Genomic DNA, 14283 nt, shown 5'->3' with positions numbered 1-14283 from the left:
TTTGAACAATGTCTCATTAGTAGTTCTACAGGTCCCCTTCTCACCACGGGCCAGGGTGTGACACACACAGCAATGGGAAGCCTGGCAAGGTTTGTGCCCAGCCTCTTCTGAACCAGTCTCAAATTACCAATCAGCTCTTTCTTTCATTAGTTTTTCGATCACATCTGGCCTCCTTGGTCCATGACTTCTACCTCTTTCTTGCTCCTTTGTCCTTCTTTTGCTCCCCCAAGCTAAATCCCACTGTGCATTGATGTAAATATCCACTATGATAAAATCTAAATCCCTTACCTTCCCTCCTAAAGCTTTACCTTCACCACTTTCTCCCTCTCACCCTATACTCCAAATATACTGAACTGCTTGCAGTACCCCGAATGTGCCTTCTGTCTCTCTCCCTACAGGTATTGCTATGCATTGCGTCTTCTCCCTAGGGCATACTTATCCCACTCCCACCCATTCACTTGACTAATGCCTACTCATTCATTCTTCAGAACACAACTAAGGCATCACCTTCTCTACTAGGCATTTCCTAACCCAGCCGCTCCCAATGTACACATCAGTCAGGCCCTTTTCACACTCTTGTGTAAGTCCTATTTATTCACTGGTCACTCCTTCTAGACTAGAAAATCCCTGAACAGCCATGTCTTGTTCATCTTTGTGCCCCTACTCCCTAGCAGAGAGGTTTACACACCATTCCATTTGTATTAGTGACATGAATGGTGACTGCAGAGCGTGACCATAGAGTTTAAGGTGCCAAGGTTTTGTGATTCCATGGAGAGAAAACATGCTTTGTCATCAGAAAAATGTAGGTCTAAATCACAGCTCTGCCACTTACTGTCTCCACAATGTTGGACAACAAATTGTATAAACTAATTTGCATCTATAAAAAAATAAGTAATGAGAATTAAATGAGATAATATGTAGCAAGCACTTACCCAGTGCTCAGTAAAATATGACTTTTATTACTATTGTGCTAGTGATGAATATCAGGATTTATCCCTGTACAAATCAGTAAACCAGACGCATTTTCAAAACTGATAATAACTGGTATTATTGGTGCAAATGTGTTGCAGATACCTGGAAGAGACTCTGTATTCTCTCTCAAATATCTGAGAATGACTGCACAGACCTGAGAGACTCTCAGGATATTACCTACCAGTTGTCATGAAGCTGACTCCAAGTTATGGCAACCTCATGTGTGTCAGAGTAGAACTGTGCTCTAGAGGGTTTCCATTGCCTGGTTTTTTGGAAATAGATCTCCAAATCTTTCTCCCAAGGCTCATCTGGATGGGCTCAAACTTATAACATTTTAGTTAGCAGTTGAGCACGTTAACCATGTATACCACTCAGGGACTCCCTCAGGTTATCAGTTCCTTATAATAGGGCTGCAAATGAAATATTCATTGGGGTTTTTCAATTTCACAGTCAATTTCAAGTCAGTCAACCCAGCTTCTAGTCTGTGTCTCCAATGAAGAAATTCCCAGATGTTCTGAAAGTAGCATGATCAAGGTTACGGGTATTACTAATTAAAACCTTATTGAACGTGGTAGGAGCTCTGGTGGTGCAGTGGTTAAGCCCTTGGCTGCTAACCAAAAAGGCCAATGGTTTGAGAAAGAAGTGGCAATCAGCTTCCGTAAAGATTATAGCTTTGGAAACTCTATGGGGCAGTTCTACTGTGTCCTGTAGAGTCGCTATGAGTAGAAATCAACTCAATGGCAATGTTTTCTTTTTTGATGAGTTATTGAACATGGTGCTAAATACAATATATTCATTCTTTTACTTACTCCTGAGAACCAACTGTTAAGGTACTCAACTGTTATCTCCACTTGCCTATTGAGGCTTAAAAGTTTATGCAACTTTCCCAAGGTTACATATGTGCTGAGTGGGTCACAGCCTTTGAGATTTCAGAGGATGTTTTTGATGGCAGAATCACTTTGTTATTTATCTTTTATGGTGAGATAACGCATGTTGACAGCTTATGAATAACTTGTATTTTCTCAGGAGTTTCTCAACTAAGAGTTCCTCCACACCTAACTTGGTTAATTTTGCAGTTTGAATAGCTTAGAGAGGTGGGTCAGAGAGGCCTTTGGACTTTAGACTTTCTATTGGAGCTGGTATTACCATGGTCTGGGACCTGCTGTGCATGACACAGCTCAAGACAACAAGGTCATCAACTACTGCTCTTCCAGGTCTATAATTCTAAGAGACTCTGGAATTGCACTGAAGAGTGTATGCTTCTGAACTAGTTGCGTAAGTTCTCCACTCCCGCAATGACAGCAAGGAATTATTTGTCAATTTGGGCTTATTTCCATTTTTGTAGCTGGCCTTATTCTTGAGCAAATGGAGTTGGTGCTTCAGTGCCAATAGGCACCATTCCAACCTCATGATTCTGTAGTAGGAAAGCGTGGCTTATGTTTACTGTAATTCATTAGTTTATTTAAAAATACATTCATTAAGCACCTTTTTTATGTAGTGGCATATGGAGAGGCATCCTAATTCAGTGGTAAAAATGTGGATGTTTTAAGTCAAGTAAACATGGCCTTGCATCCTGCTTTGTAATTTATTAGTTAATAACCCACACAGGTCTATGTGGTTGTTAAGGGCATTGAGTTTTGGGGGCAAATAGACTTGGCTTTAAAATCCCAGCTCTCCTACTTATTAGATCTGTGACCTTGGGAAAGTGACTCTGAACTTTAGCTTTTTCATCAGTAAAATGGAGATAATACCTACCTTACAGAATCTTGTAAGGAATTAATTTGAGATACAAATACAAAGCACCGGGAGCAGTACCTGACAGATAGTAGATTGTCAGTAGATTTACTTCCTTTCCCTCCTCCACCAGGTTCCAAGCACTACAGAAATAAATGTATTTGAAATCATAACTGCCATTAAAAAGGGAATAAAAAGAAAGACAGCTAACTGGTATTAAAGACTCCATATGGTTCAATCCATGTCTTAGGCAATTATATGTGATAACATCATTTAATTTAAATAAATACATAGCTTCATTTATACATTCATTCATTCATGCAATAAATATTTATTCAGCACCTTCTATGAACTAGGCACTGGGACATAGCAATGAACAAAATGAATTAAGTTTTATATTAAGCTTATAGTCTAGAGAGGTGAATACCCTTTATGCTATACCTTGCTGCACAGATTTAAAAAAAGAGTTTTGAAGATTCAAGGGAGAAAAAAAAAATTATTTCCAACTCAGAAATCAGGGAAGGCTTCATGAAGAAGGGGAAGTTTGACCTGGACTTCAAAGGACAGTAGGTTTCAGAGGTGTGAGGTGGATGTGGGGGTGGATGGAACAGCATGAGCAATGGCCCAGGGGCAAGAAAGGACAGAATCTGTGAGAAAGCAATGAGTTTAATTTGGTCATGGGGTGGGGTGAGTGAAAGTGAGTAACAGGAAATCTTTTGGAAATGTATATGGAAATCAGATAGTGGGGTCTATTGAAAAGCAGACAGAAGAGTTCGCACTTCAAATGCAGAGAGCATAGGGAGCCCTTTAAGATTATCAAACAAGGAGATAATAGGATCAGGGATATGTTTCATAAATTTAGATGGGCATCAGTGTGTAAAGTGGATTAAAAGAGAGAGAATACAGATGGAGAGAGGCTTAGGAGGCTGTTGATTAAACATCTCTGAGTATGTTCAGAGATTTTTTTATGGCCAGTGGCAGGCCTCTGGCAAATTCAGGTAAATCTTTTTTCATCAGAGAACGTAAAGGTAAAAATAGGTATAAAAAAATAAAAAACAGAGAAGAAAAGCTGTTTCATCTGAGAAAACTCTAAATGATACCATGTGCAGACCTACCCCTTCGCTAGATGAAAGATATTTACTGTCTCCAACAGATGCACAAACTACATTGGACATAAAGGCGTGTGGGGCGCCCAGTGATAACAGGCTTTATCATGTGATTTTCATACTAAACTGATTCTTAAAACCAGAAGCACATCACAAACTGTTTTCGCCCCGAAAATAGCTCATTTACTTGAATATTTCCAAATGTTGGTAACTGTACCTTCCCAGTAATACAAAGGAAATAGTAAACAATACATGCAAGTCCTTTCTTGCTGTACAGAAGTCAAAAGACATAAAAGTTTCACACAATCACTCCTCCAGGAAGCACCCCCTCATACCAATGGCTCTCAACATTCAAATGTGGCACAGACCAACTTCCTTGTTTTTTGGGTGATTGCACCAGTATCCGCCACAATGCCACCAAACCAAACCTATTGCCGTCAAGTCGATTCTGACTCATCTGACCCTATAAGACAGAGTAGAGCTGCCCTATAGTGTTTCTAAGGAGCAGCTGGTGGATTTGAACTGCTGACATTTTGGTTAGCAGCCAAGCGCTTTGACCACTGAGCCACCATGGCCCTGCCACAATGCCGGAACTTACTAAAGTGGCTCAGATGCCTGCCAATACACCTCTCACCCCACCCACTGCCATCCAGTAAATTCCGACTCATAGCGACCCTATAGAACAGGGTAGAACTGCCCCATAGAGTTTCCAAGGAGTAGCTGGTGGATTCCAACTGTCGAACTTTTGGTCAGCAGCCATAGCTCTTTAACCACTATGCCACCAGTGTTTCCAATAGACCTCTAGAGGGGGAAAACATAGCTGGAACATATATGTCCCAGAGACCACAAAAGGGTTAAAATGTTTGCAAGCCAATTCTGATTCTTGCATGGCTTTTTGTGATAAAAAATCAATTTTAAAATAAGAATAATTTTAAACATTTGCTCAAGAACACTTACAAGGTAGCAAATGCTCTTAGCCTATTTTTGGGCAGTAGGAAAGGGGGTTTTCAGTACAGTTTATGCTCCTCCTGCTTAGTAGTACTGTTGGTCTAGAACTAGCTCTCAGTTGATGGAGAACAACCCACTCTCAGACTGCAGGTGTCAAATAACATTCTGCCTCAAAACATTACCTGCTTTTGCTGTTTTCTTTTGGTCTCTGCTGATCGCACTTAAAGTACACCAAATTGAGGCCATTATCTTCCCTCTTCCATTCCCTTCCATCCCAACCTGCTCTCTCTCTGACTTTACATTTTTGTTCAGTAAATACTTATTAAGCATCTGCTCTGCAGTGGTTAAAGTGCTCAGCTGCAATCTGAAAGGTTGGTGGTTGGAAGCCACCAACACAACACTCCTCGGACGAGAGATGTGGCGGTCGGCTTCCGTAAAGATTCCAGCCTTGGAAACCCCATGCGTTAGTTCTACTCTGTCCTATAGGGTTGCTATGAGTTGGACTCACAGCAGTGGGTTTGGTTTTAGCTGTACCCAGTTCTGTACTGATCACTGGGCTCTCTGTCCAACAAAACCTTGAAGTCATCCTCAACTTTCTCCTCCTTCTCAACCCTGACAACCTCTCAGCAACCAATGCTGGGTCCGCCTCCCAAAAGACTTTCATATTCATCTACTCCTGTCCAGCCTCACTGAACAGGCCTTTCATCAGCGTGCTCCTGGACCATTATGAAAGCCTTCTAACTGATCTTTACTACACTCTCTCCCCACTAGCTACCTACTCTTTCTCTGATTCAGGCTCTTCTCCATGGATAGATCCTACAATGTGATCTTGGAAAACCTTGCTACTCAAAGTGTAGTTCCTCGGGCCAGCAGCAGTATCTGGTAGCTAGTTCTAGAAATGCAGAATTTCACATGAGAATCTGCATTTTAACAGAATCCGCAGATGATTCATACACACGTTTAGGTTTCAGATACACTGGCTTAAACAGAAACCCAATCCTGTCACTCCCCAGTTTACATTCTAGTGCAGGGGCCAAAAAATTACAACCCACAGGCCAATCTGGCTCACCATCTGTTTTTATATGGATTGTGAAGAATGGTTTTTTACACTGTTAAATGTTTGGAAAAAAATTAAAACAATATTTCATGACACATTAAAGTTGAAATTTCAGTGTACGTAAATAGTTTTCTTGGAACACAGCCATGCTCATTTGTTTACAGATTGTCTATAGCTGCTTTTGCACTACAACAGCAGAGTTGAGTGGTTGTGCCGAAGACTGTATGACCCAAAAGCCTAAAATATTTACTTTTAGAAAAAGTTCGTCAACTCTTGTTCTTGTGAGAAAGCACACATGCTAAAAAGAAAAAAGAACTGTAAGTTACAACATATGAAGAAAAAAAATAAAGACCTGAACAAAATTCCTTCTCTTCTTTGCTCTCATCAAAAAACCAATTGCCGACCAGACTTAACGGTCTGACTGAGACTAGAAGGATCCCGGTAGTCATGGCCCCCATGCTTTCTGTTAGCCCAGGACAGGAACTATTCCCAAAGCCAACTCTTCAGACAGGGATTGGACTGGACAATGGGATAGACCAAGATGCTGGTGAAGAATGAGCTTCTTGGATCAAGTAGACACTTGAGACTATGTTGGCATCTCCTATCTGGAGGGGAGATGAGAGGGCAGAGGGGTTAGAAGCTGGTGGAATGGACACAAAAAGAGAGGGTGGAGGGAAGAAGCGGGCTGTCTCATTAGGGAGAGAGCAATTAAGAGTATATACCCAGAAATTTATATAGAAAAGTATATATAAATTTTTATATGAGAGACTGATGATTTGTAAACTTTCACTCAAAGAACAATAAAAATTAAAAAAAAAAATTGCCATTCTGTGCTCCCATCAAAAAAGTGAATTCCATTCTTTGATGGTTACAAGGGTGGGGAGGGAGAGGGAGGGGACATCGCTAACTGGGTAGCAGACAAGATCAACTTCAGTGAAGGGAAAGGCAATACACAATTCAGGGAAAGTCAGCATAACTGGACCAAAGCAAAACCTAAGAAGTTTCCTGGACATATTCAAACACTTTGACAGACAGAGTAGGGGAGCTAGGGCCTGGAGACCACAGTTCCGGGGAACATCTAGTGGCATAACAATGTTTATTAAGAAAATGCCTACATCCCACTTTGGTGAGTGTCATCTGGGGTCTTAAAAGTTTGCAAGTGGCCATCTAAACTATATCAGTTGGTCCCATCCCACTGGAGTAAAGGAGAACGAGGAAAGCCAAAGACACAAGGAAAATATTAGCTCAAGGGACAAAGGACCACATGAACCAGAGACTCCACCAGCCTGAGACCAAAAGAACTAGATGGTGCCCGGCTAACACCAATGTCCGCTCTGACAGGGAACACAACAGAGTCCTGGACAGAGCAAGAGAAAAATGTAGAACAGAAGTCAAATTCACATAAAAAGACAAGACTTAATGGTCTGACAGAGACTGGAGGAACCCCCAAAACTATGGCCCCCGGGATGCACTGTTAACCCAGAACTGAAACCATTTCTGAAACCCACTCTTCAGACAAATCTTAGACAGGACTATAAAACAAAAAATGATACACGTGAGGAATATACTTCCTAGTTTAATCAGGTATAGGGAACCAAATGGGTAGCTCCTGTTCAAAAACAGGATGAGAAGGCAGGAAGGGACAGGAACTGGTCGAATGGACACACCCCAGGGTAGAAAGGGGGGTGGGTGCTGTCACATTGTGAAGAAATTTTTTTTAAAGAAAAAAAGGGTTAAAAAGTTAATTCCACTCATGATGACCCTATGTGTGTCAGAGTAAAACTGTGCTCCATAAGTTTTCAATGGTTTATTTTTGGGGAAGTGATTTCCAGATCTTTCTTCTGAGACAGCCTTAGGTGGACTAGAACCTCCAAACTTTCAGTTAGCAGCTGAGAGCTAACATGAGAGTTTGCACATACCTCTCCCCGCCCCGGGACTCCTCTGTACTCCAACAGCAAGTGCTCCCACAAGTCATCCCACATGTCACATAGTTGGCATGCTCTTTGTTGGGTGGAGGTAAGGGTCTGTTATATCCATTCAGTTTCATGGTTGCTGATTTCTCCTCTAGACAGACAGAAGGGTAAATTTTAAACATGAAGATGACAGCAGGATTATCTTGCATGTTCAGAAATGAGGAGGTAATTATGGGAGATTTGAAGGTCAATAATTTCATGGACATTGTTTCCACTTAGGTCCTTATTCCTAAGGAGGAGAAAGTATTCTGGCTCTGGAGAGCTAGATAAATCACCATGGGGGACCAGTACTCACACTGTGGGCTATAATTCTTCCATTAAAAGGAATGTTTGAAAATTCCAAAATTCAGTGTTGTGAATGTAAACAACCACCTCATCCACACAGTTATATGCCCTGTTTGTGTATCTATATGAGACATTATAGACATCAGTTCAGACTTCATTTATTCTTCAAATGTAGATCCTTTTTGGAATAACCTTCTTGGGACTTCTTCCAGTGGTTTACTCTTTGCTCAATCGATACATTCCTTTAGTATCACTTTGCACCTTTGAACAGGTGTGAGAAAATAGTCTGAATTCCAGTTCCAAGCCAGAAGAAGAGAGAACAGGAAGTCCGTGATCGAGAACCTCCCATAGAAGTCATAACAGAGGCAGTACATATGTTAGATACAGAAAATAGTCGCCTTTCTACCCTTCTTCCCTCCTTTCTATCTTCACTTCTGGTTCAGTTAACTGAATGGTTTTGCATGAATGCAAGAGCAAAGTATGTTACCAGCTGACAGTTACGGTTGTTTAATGTGCCAAGTATTATGGAAGGTCCCTGGGCTACAATAGTAAATAAGATACTGCTCCCGATCTAGAAAAGCAAACTGACTCATAAAAAAGGCTGATGCAAAGGCAGGGCATTACAACACAGTGTAGGGTGAGCACAGAGGGGCACCCAGCTCAGGTGCATGGGGCCAGAAGGGCTTCCCAGACGGGATGTCTTAACTGAGCTCTGAAAGACAAATACAGAAATCAGGCAGATAAAGGGCTGGAAGTTATGGGTAGAAAAGGTATTCAAGGCAGAACGCTGCCAAAGATGAGGGAATACGGCCCATTCGAACTGCAGGAGTAGAAGGAAAAAAAAAAAGGAGGGGAATAAATCAGAGAAGAGAGGGTAAAGGCTGGCAGAGTCAAGCAAAGAATGGTGTGTTTGCTATACCAGAGAGTTTGGCTCCATACTGAGTGTCACGGATTGAATTATGTCCCCCAAAAGTGTGTGCATCAATTTGGCATTTGGCTAGGCCATGATTCTGGGTTTTGTGCGATTTTCCTATATGTTGTAAATCCTGCCTCTGTGATGTTAATGAGGGAGGATAGGTGGCAGTTGTGTAATGAGGCAGGACTCAGTCTACAAAATTGGATTGTGTCTTGAAGCAATCTCTTGAGATACAAAAGAAAAAAGTGAGCAGAGAGAGAGGGGGACCTCATACCACCAAAAAAGCAGTGCTGGGAGCAGAGTGCATCCTTTGGACCCGGGGTCCCTGTGCAGAGAAGCTGCTAGTCCAGGGGAAGATTGATGAGAAGGCTGACAGAGAGAGAAAGCCTTCCCCTAGAGCTGACTCCCTGAATTTGGACTTTTAGCCTAATTTACTGTGAGAAAATAAACTTCTGTTTGTTAAAGCCATCCACTTGTGGTATTTCTGTTACAGCAGCACTAGATAACTAAGACACTGAGTATTGCAAGGTTGTTGGTGGAGTGACATGATCAGAGTTGTATTTCAGAAGTAAATTCTAGCACTGAAGGAGGGCAACACTGGAGGTAGGGAGAAGAATTAAGAGAATGCTGCAGGGGAGAAATGATGGTGACTGGAATGATGGTGAAGATAATGACGGAAAGGAACAGGGCCACAGTCACCATATATGGCTTTCCAGGTTATACCCCATACAAAGGTACTTTTCTAAGGGGTGAGTGGGAGATGAAATTCAGACTATGACCTGCTGGCTAAATGTTGTGGCCCAGCAGGAGGACAGAAGGGGTCTTTTTATATTCATCAGCCAGTTCAGGTACCATTTTGTTACTCACACAAAGTCACCATATTTGTGGGCAGCATTAGAGGCCCTGTCAGATGTGAATGTATATTTGTTGTTGTTGCTGTTAGGTACCATTGAGTCAATTCCAATTCACTGCAACCCTAGGTACAACAGAACGAAATAATGTCTGGTCCTGCACCATCCTCACAATCATTGCTACGTTTGAGCCATTGTTGCAGCCACTGTATTAATCCACCTCTTGGAGGGTCTTCCTCTTTTTTGTTGACTCTCTGCTTTACCAAGTATGATGTCCCATTCCAGGGACTGGTTCATCCTGATAACATGCCCAAAGTATGTGAGATAAAGTCTCACCATCCTCGCTTCCAAGGAGTACTCAGGCTGTACTTCTCCCAAGACAGACTTGTTTGTTTTTCTGGCAGTCACGGTATATTCAGTATTCTTTTCCAACACCATAATTCAAAGGCATCGATCCTTCTTCTGTCTTCCTTATTCATTGTCCAGCTTTTGCATGCAGGTGAGACGATGGAAAATACCACGGCTTGGGCCAGGTGCACCTTAGTCCTCAAGGTGACACCTTTGCTTTTCAGTACTTTAAAGAGGTCTTTTGCAGCAGATTTGCCCAATGCAATGCGTCATTTGCTTTCCTGAGTGCTGCTGCCATGGGTGTTGATTGTGAATCCAAGTAAAATGAAATCCTTGACAACTTCAATCTTTTCTCTGTTTATCATGATGTTGCTTGTTGGTCCAGTTGTGAGGATTTTTTTTTTATGTTGAGGTGTAGTCCATACTGAAAGCTGTAGTCTTTGCTCCTCATCAGTAAGTGCTTCAAGTCTTCTTCACTTTCAGCAAGCAAGGTTGTGTCATCTGCATAAGGCAGATTGTTAATGAGTCTTCCAAAAGTCCTGATATCACATTCTCCTTCATATAGTCCACCTTCACCGATTATTTGCTCAGCTTATAGACTGAGTAAATATAGTGAAAGGTTACAACCCTGAAGTACACCTTTCCTGATTTTAAACCATGCAGTATTCCCTTGTGTTTGAAAGACTGCTTCTTGGTCTATGTACAGGTTCCCCATGAGCACAATTAAGTATTCTGGAACTCCCATTCTTTACAGTGTAATCCATTTTTTATGATCCACATAGTCCAATGCCTTTGCATAGTCAACAAAACACAAGTAAACACCTTTCTAGCATTTTCTGCTTTCAGCCAAGTCCATCTGATGTCAGCAATGATATCCCTTGTTCCCCATCCTCTTCTGAATTCAGCTTGAATTTCTGGCAGTTTCTCGTGAATATACTGCTATAACCATTTTTGAATTATCTTCAGCAAAAACTTTACTTGCACGTGATATTAATGATATTATTTAATCATTTCCGCATCCTGTTGGATCAGCTTTCTTTGAAATAGGCACAAATATGGCTCTCTTTCAGTCAGGTGGCCAGGTAGCTGTCTTCCAAAATTCTTGGCATAGATGAGTCAGTACCTCCAGCGCTATATCCATTTGTTGAAATACCTCACTTAGTATTCCATCAATTCCTGGAGCCTTGTCTTTTGCCAGTGCCTTAAGTGCAGCTTAGATTTCTTTCTCTAATATGTATTCTAGAAATTTTTAAGGAGGAAAATATCTGATTAAATATAGAAGTTAAAGAGACAAAATTCAAAAAGGACACTGAAGTGTTTGACCCTAGCACCTTGCTGTTCAGCAAGACAGGTTAGTATTTTCCCCCTTTCACTCTGTCTTAGCCCGGCTCCATTTTGCCTTTTCTTTCCAAATACTTCCCCTTCCCCCACCCATCATGAATTTCTCATATATTTAATTTCTGTCTTATTTTCCCACTTTTTAAATTTTTCTCTTTTCCTGGTTCTATTTAGTTTGCAACACCCATGGAAGCAGCAGTCAAGAAATCAAAAGGCACATTGCATTGGGCAAATCTGCTGCAAAGGACCTCTTTAAAGTGTTGAAAAGCAAAGATGTCACCTTGAAGACTAAGGTGCACATGACCCAAGCCATGATATTGTCAGTCGCATCACATGCATGTGAAGACTGCACAATGAATAAGGAACACCGAAAAAGAATTGATGCCTTTGAGTTGTGGTGTTGGCGAAGAATACTGAATATACCATGGACTGCCAAAAAAAAAAAAAGAAACAAATCTGTCTTGGAAGAAGTACAACCAGAATGTTCCTTAGAAGCAAGGATGGTGAGACTGCATCTTACATACTTTGGACATGTTGTCAGGAGGGGTCAGCTCTTGTAGAAGGACGTCATGCTTGGCAAAGTGCAGGGTCAGCAGAAAAGAGGAAGACCCTCAAGGAGGTGGATTGACACAGTGGCTGCAATAATGGGCTCAAGCATAACAACGATTGTGAAGATGACACAGAACCGGACATGGTTTCGCTCTGTTGTGCATAGGGTCGCTATGAGTCAGAACCGATTCAGTGGCACATAACAACAATTTAGTTTGCATCTGAGGCAACACAGTATAGTACAAAAAAACCAACCTGACCTGTTGCCATCGAGTCGATTTCCACCCATAGCAAGCCTATAGTAGAAAGAAAGTAAACTTTGTGGGACAAACTATGAATCCACCTCTGCCAATAGTCATGGGACTCTTCGCTCTTCTGAGTCACAGTTTATTGACTTGTAAAATGGAGGTGGCAGTGCTTATCTTGCAGGGTTGCTATAAAAGGCAGTATATATAAATCACTTAGTGCCCGAAAACTCTGGTGGCATAGTGGTTAAGTGTTATAGCTGCTAACCAAAAGGTCAACAGTTCAAATCCACCAGGTGCTCCTTGGAAACTCTACGGGGCATTTCTACTCTGTCCTGTAGGATCTCTATGAGTCAGAATCGACTTGGTGGCAACGGGCTCAGTTTTTTTTTGTTTTGTTTTGTTTTTGTTTTAATCTTGTGCCCAACATATATAATAGTGGTCTTTAGATACTCTCGACTCGACGGCACTGGGTTTAGATACTCTTGTTATTATTTACTGATCAAACATTCTGTAGCTGACTTTTTTTCCATTCCCATTTCTCAGTTCCTGTTTCAAACTTTATAGTCTTGTCTTCCCTGCCTTTTATAGTGCCAACATTATGAGAATAGTCAATAGCTTTTGAAAGTGCTTCCCTAGTCACAGAACACTTCCATGTAAAGAATTTCTCAAATGTTCATGTTCAGCTAATAAAATTCCATTGATAATTCTAAAAACATAAGAAAACAAGCTCTTGAAAAGTAATAATTGTAATACATGTGCGTATTTTGAGATTTTTCCTGAAATTTCTTAGAAAATGCAGGAAGGTAAAGGAGGAAGAATCCAGATCTTATTAGGCCATATAGCCTACATAACTTTTTATAAGCAGTAACTCTACCTTCCATAGTTACGATCACAGAGAATTAAGTGTGTATTGTGTGCCTGGCACTGTGCTGGAAAATTTAGGGACATTTTAAAGCAAAAGAAAGCATGACTTCTCTCCTGGGAAAGCGGGGCTTCATTTTCTATTTTCAGGTGGAGAACTTGAAATTTTGAATTTTATTTTAATAAGACTGTATTTCCTGCAACATTTTAGGTAGGAAGCAAGATCTTAGCCAAAATTTTTACTTAATTTTCAGCAGTTTATACTCAAGAAGACATTACTGGAAACACTTTCAGATTTGTTTACCCTTAAATAATGTGGTCCGTTTTCATTTTGAGAAAGGAATAAAAGATTCCAAAGAAAGAAATGCTTGCATGATTGGCTGAGTCATACCATGTAGATTTTTTCCAGTAAGCTACATTATGCTGGATGCTGTTCAAAAAGGAAAATGTCAAGTGCACTGGGGTTCAGTCTGGCATGTGGGTGGGTTTACTCAAGCACAAAAATCAAATATAGGCATTGGAGCCAATACTTTGGAAAACAACAGAATGGCTTACAAATCACAGCTATGATTTCCAGGAGTTCTTTTTCAACTGAATCCTACAAATGCAAAATAAACGAACAGTAAGCCAGTAAGCCTTTTAACGGTATTTGTTTTCTTTCTTTCTTGGAATCCTGAAGTTGAAAAAAGTGTTAAACATTATCAAGTTCGACTTTCCTCTTATGCAATAGCCCCCTCTATGACAAACATCTCTGACAGATTTTCATACATATACTTCAAAAGTTTTGGTAATGGGGCTCTCACCCCATTGGAACACAGCCCCTTCATTTATTAGACAGATGTAATGCAGGGAGAAGGGCCTAGAATGATACATGTCAAAATGATAGCAGCAGTTACCTATGGATGGGTGAGATTATGGGTCTTTTTGTTCTTCTTTTGCTTATCTGTGTTTTCTAAGTTTATTAATAACGAGTTTGAATTTCTTTATGCTAAGAAAAAAAATAGGTATTTTTAAAAACCACAATCTAAATATTTAACATTGAGGTTGTTACAACTTTTCACTGTAACGATTAAGTCAAAGAAAGACTAATTGACTAA

Source organism: Loxodonta africana, chromosome 4 (assembly GCF_030014295.1).
Source record: "Loxodonta africana isolate mLoxAfr1 chromosome 4, mLoxAfr1.hap2, whole genome shotgun sequence".
Taxonomy (NCBI): Eukaryota; Metazoa; Chordata; class Mammalia; order Proboscidea; family Elephantidae; genus Loxodonta; species Loxodonta africana.
The sequence above is the reverse complement of the archived record's forward strand: the minus strand, read 5'-3'. Positions refer to the sequence as shown.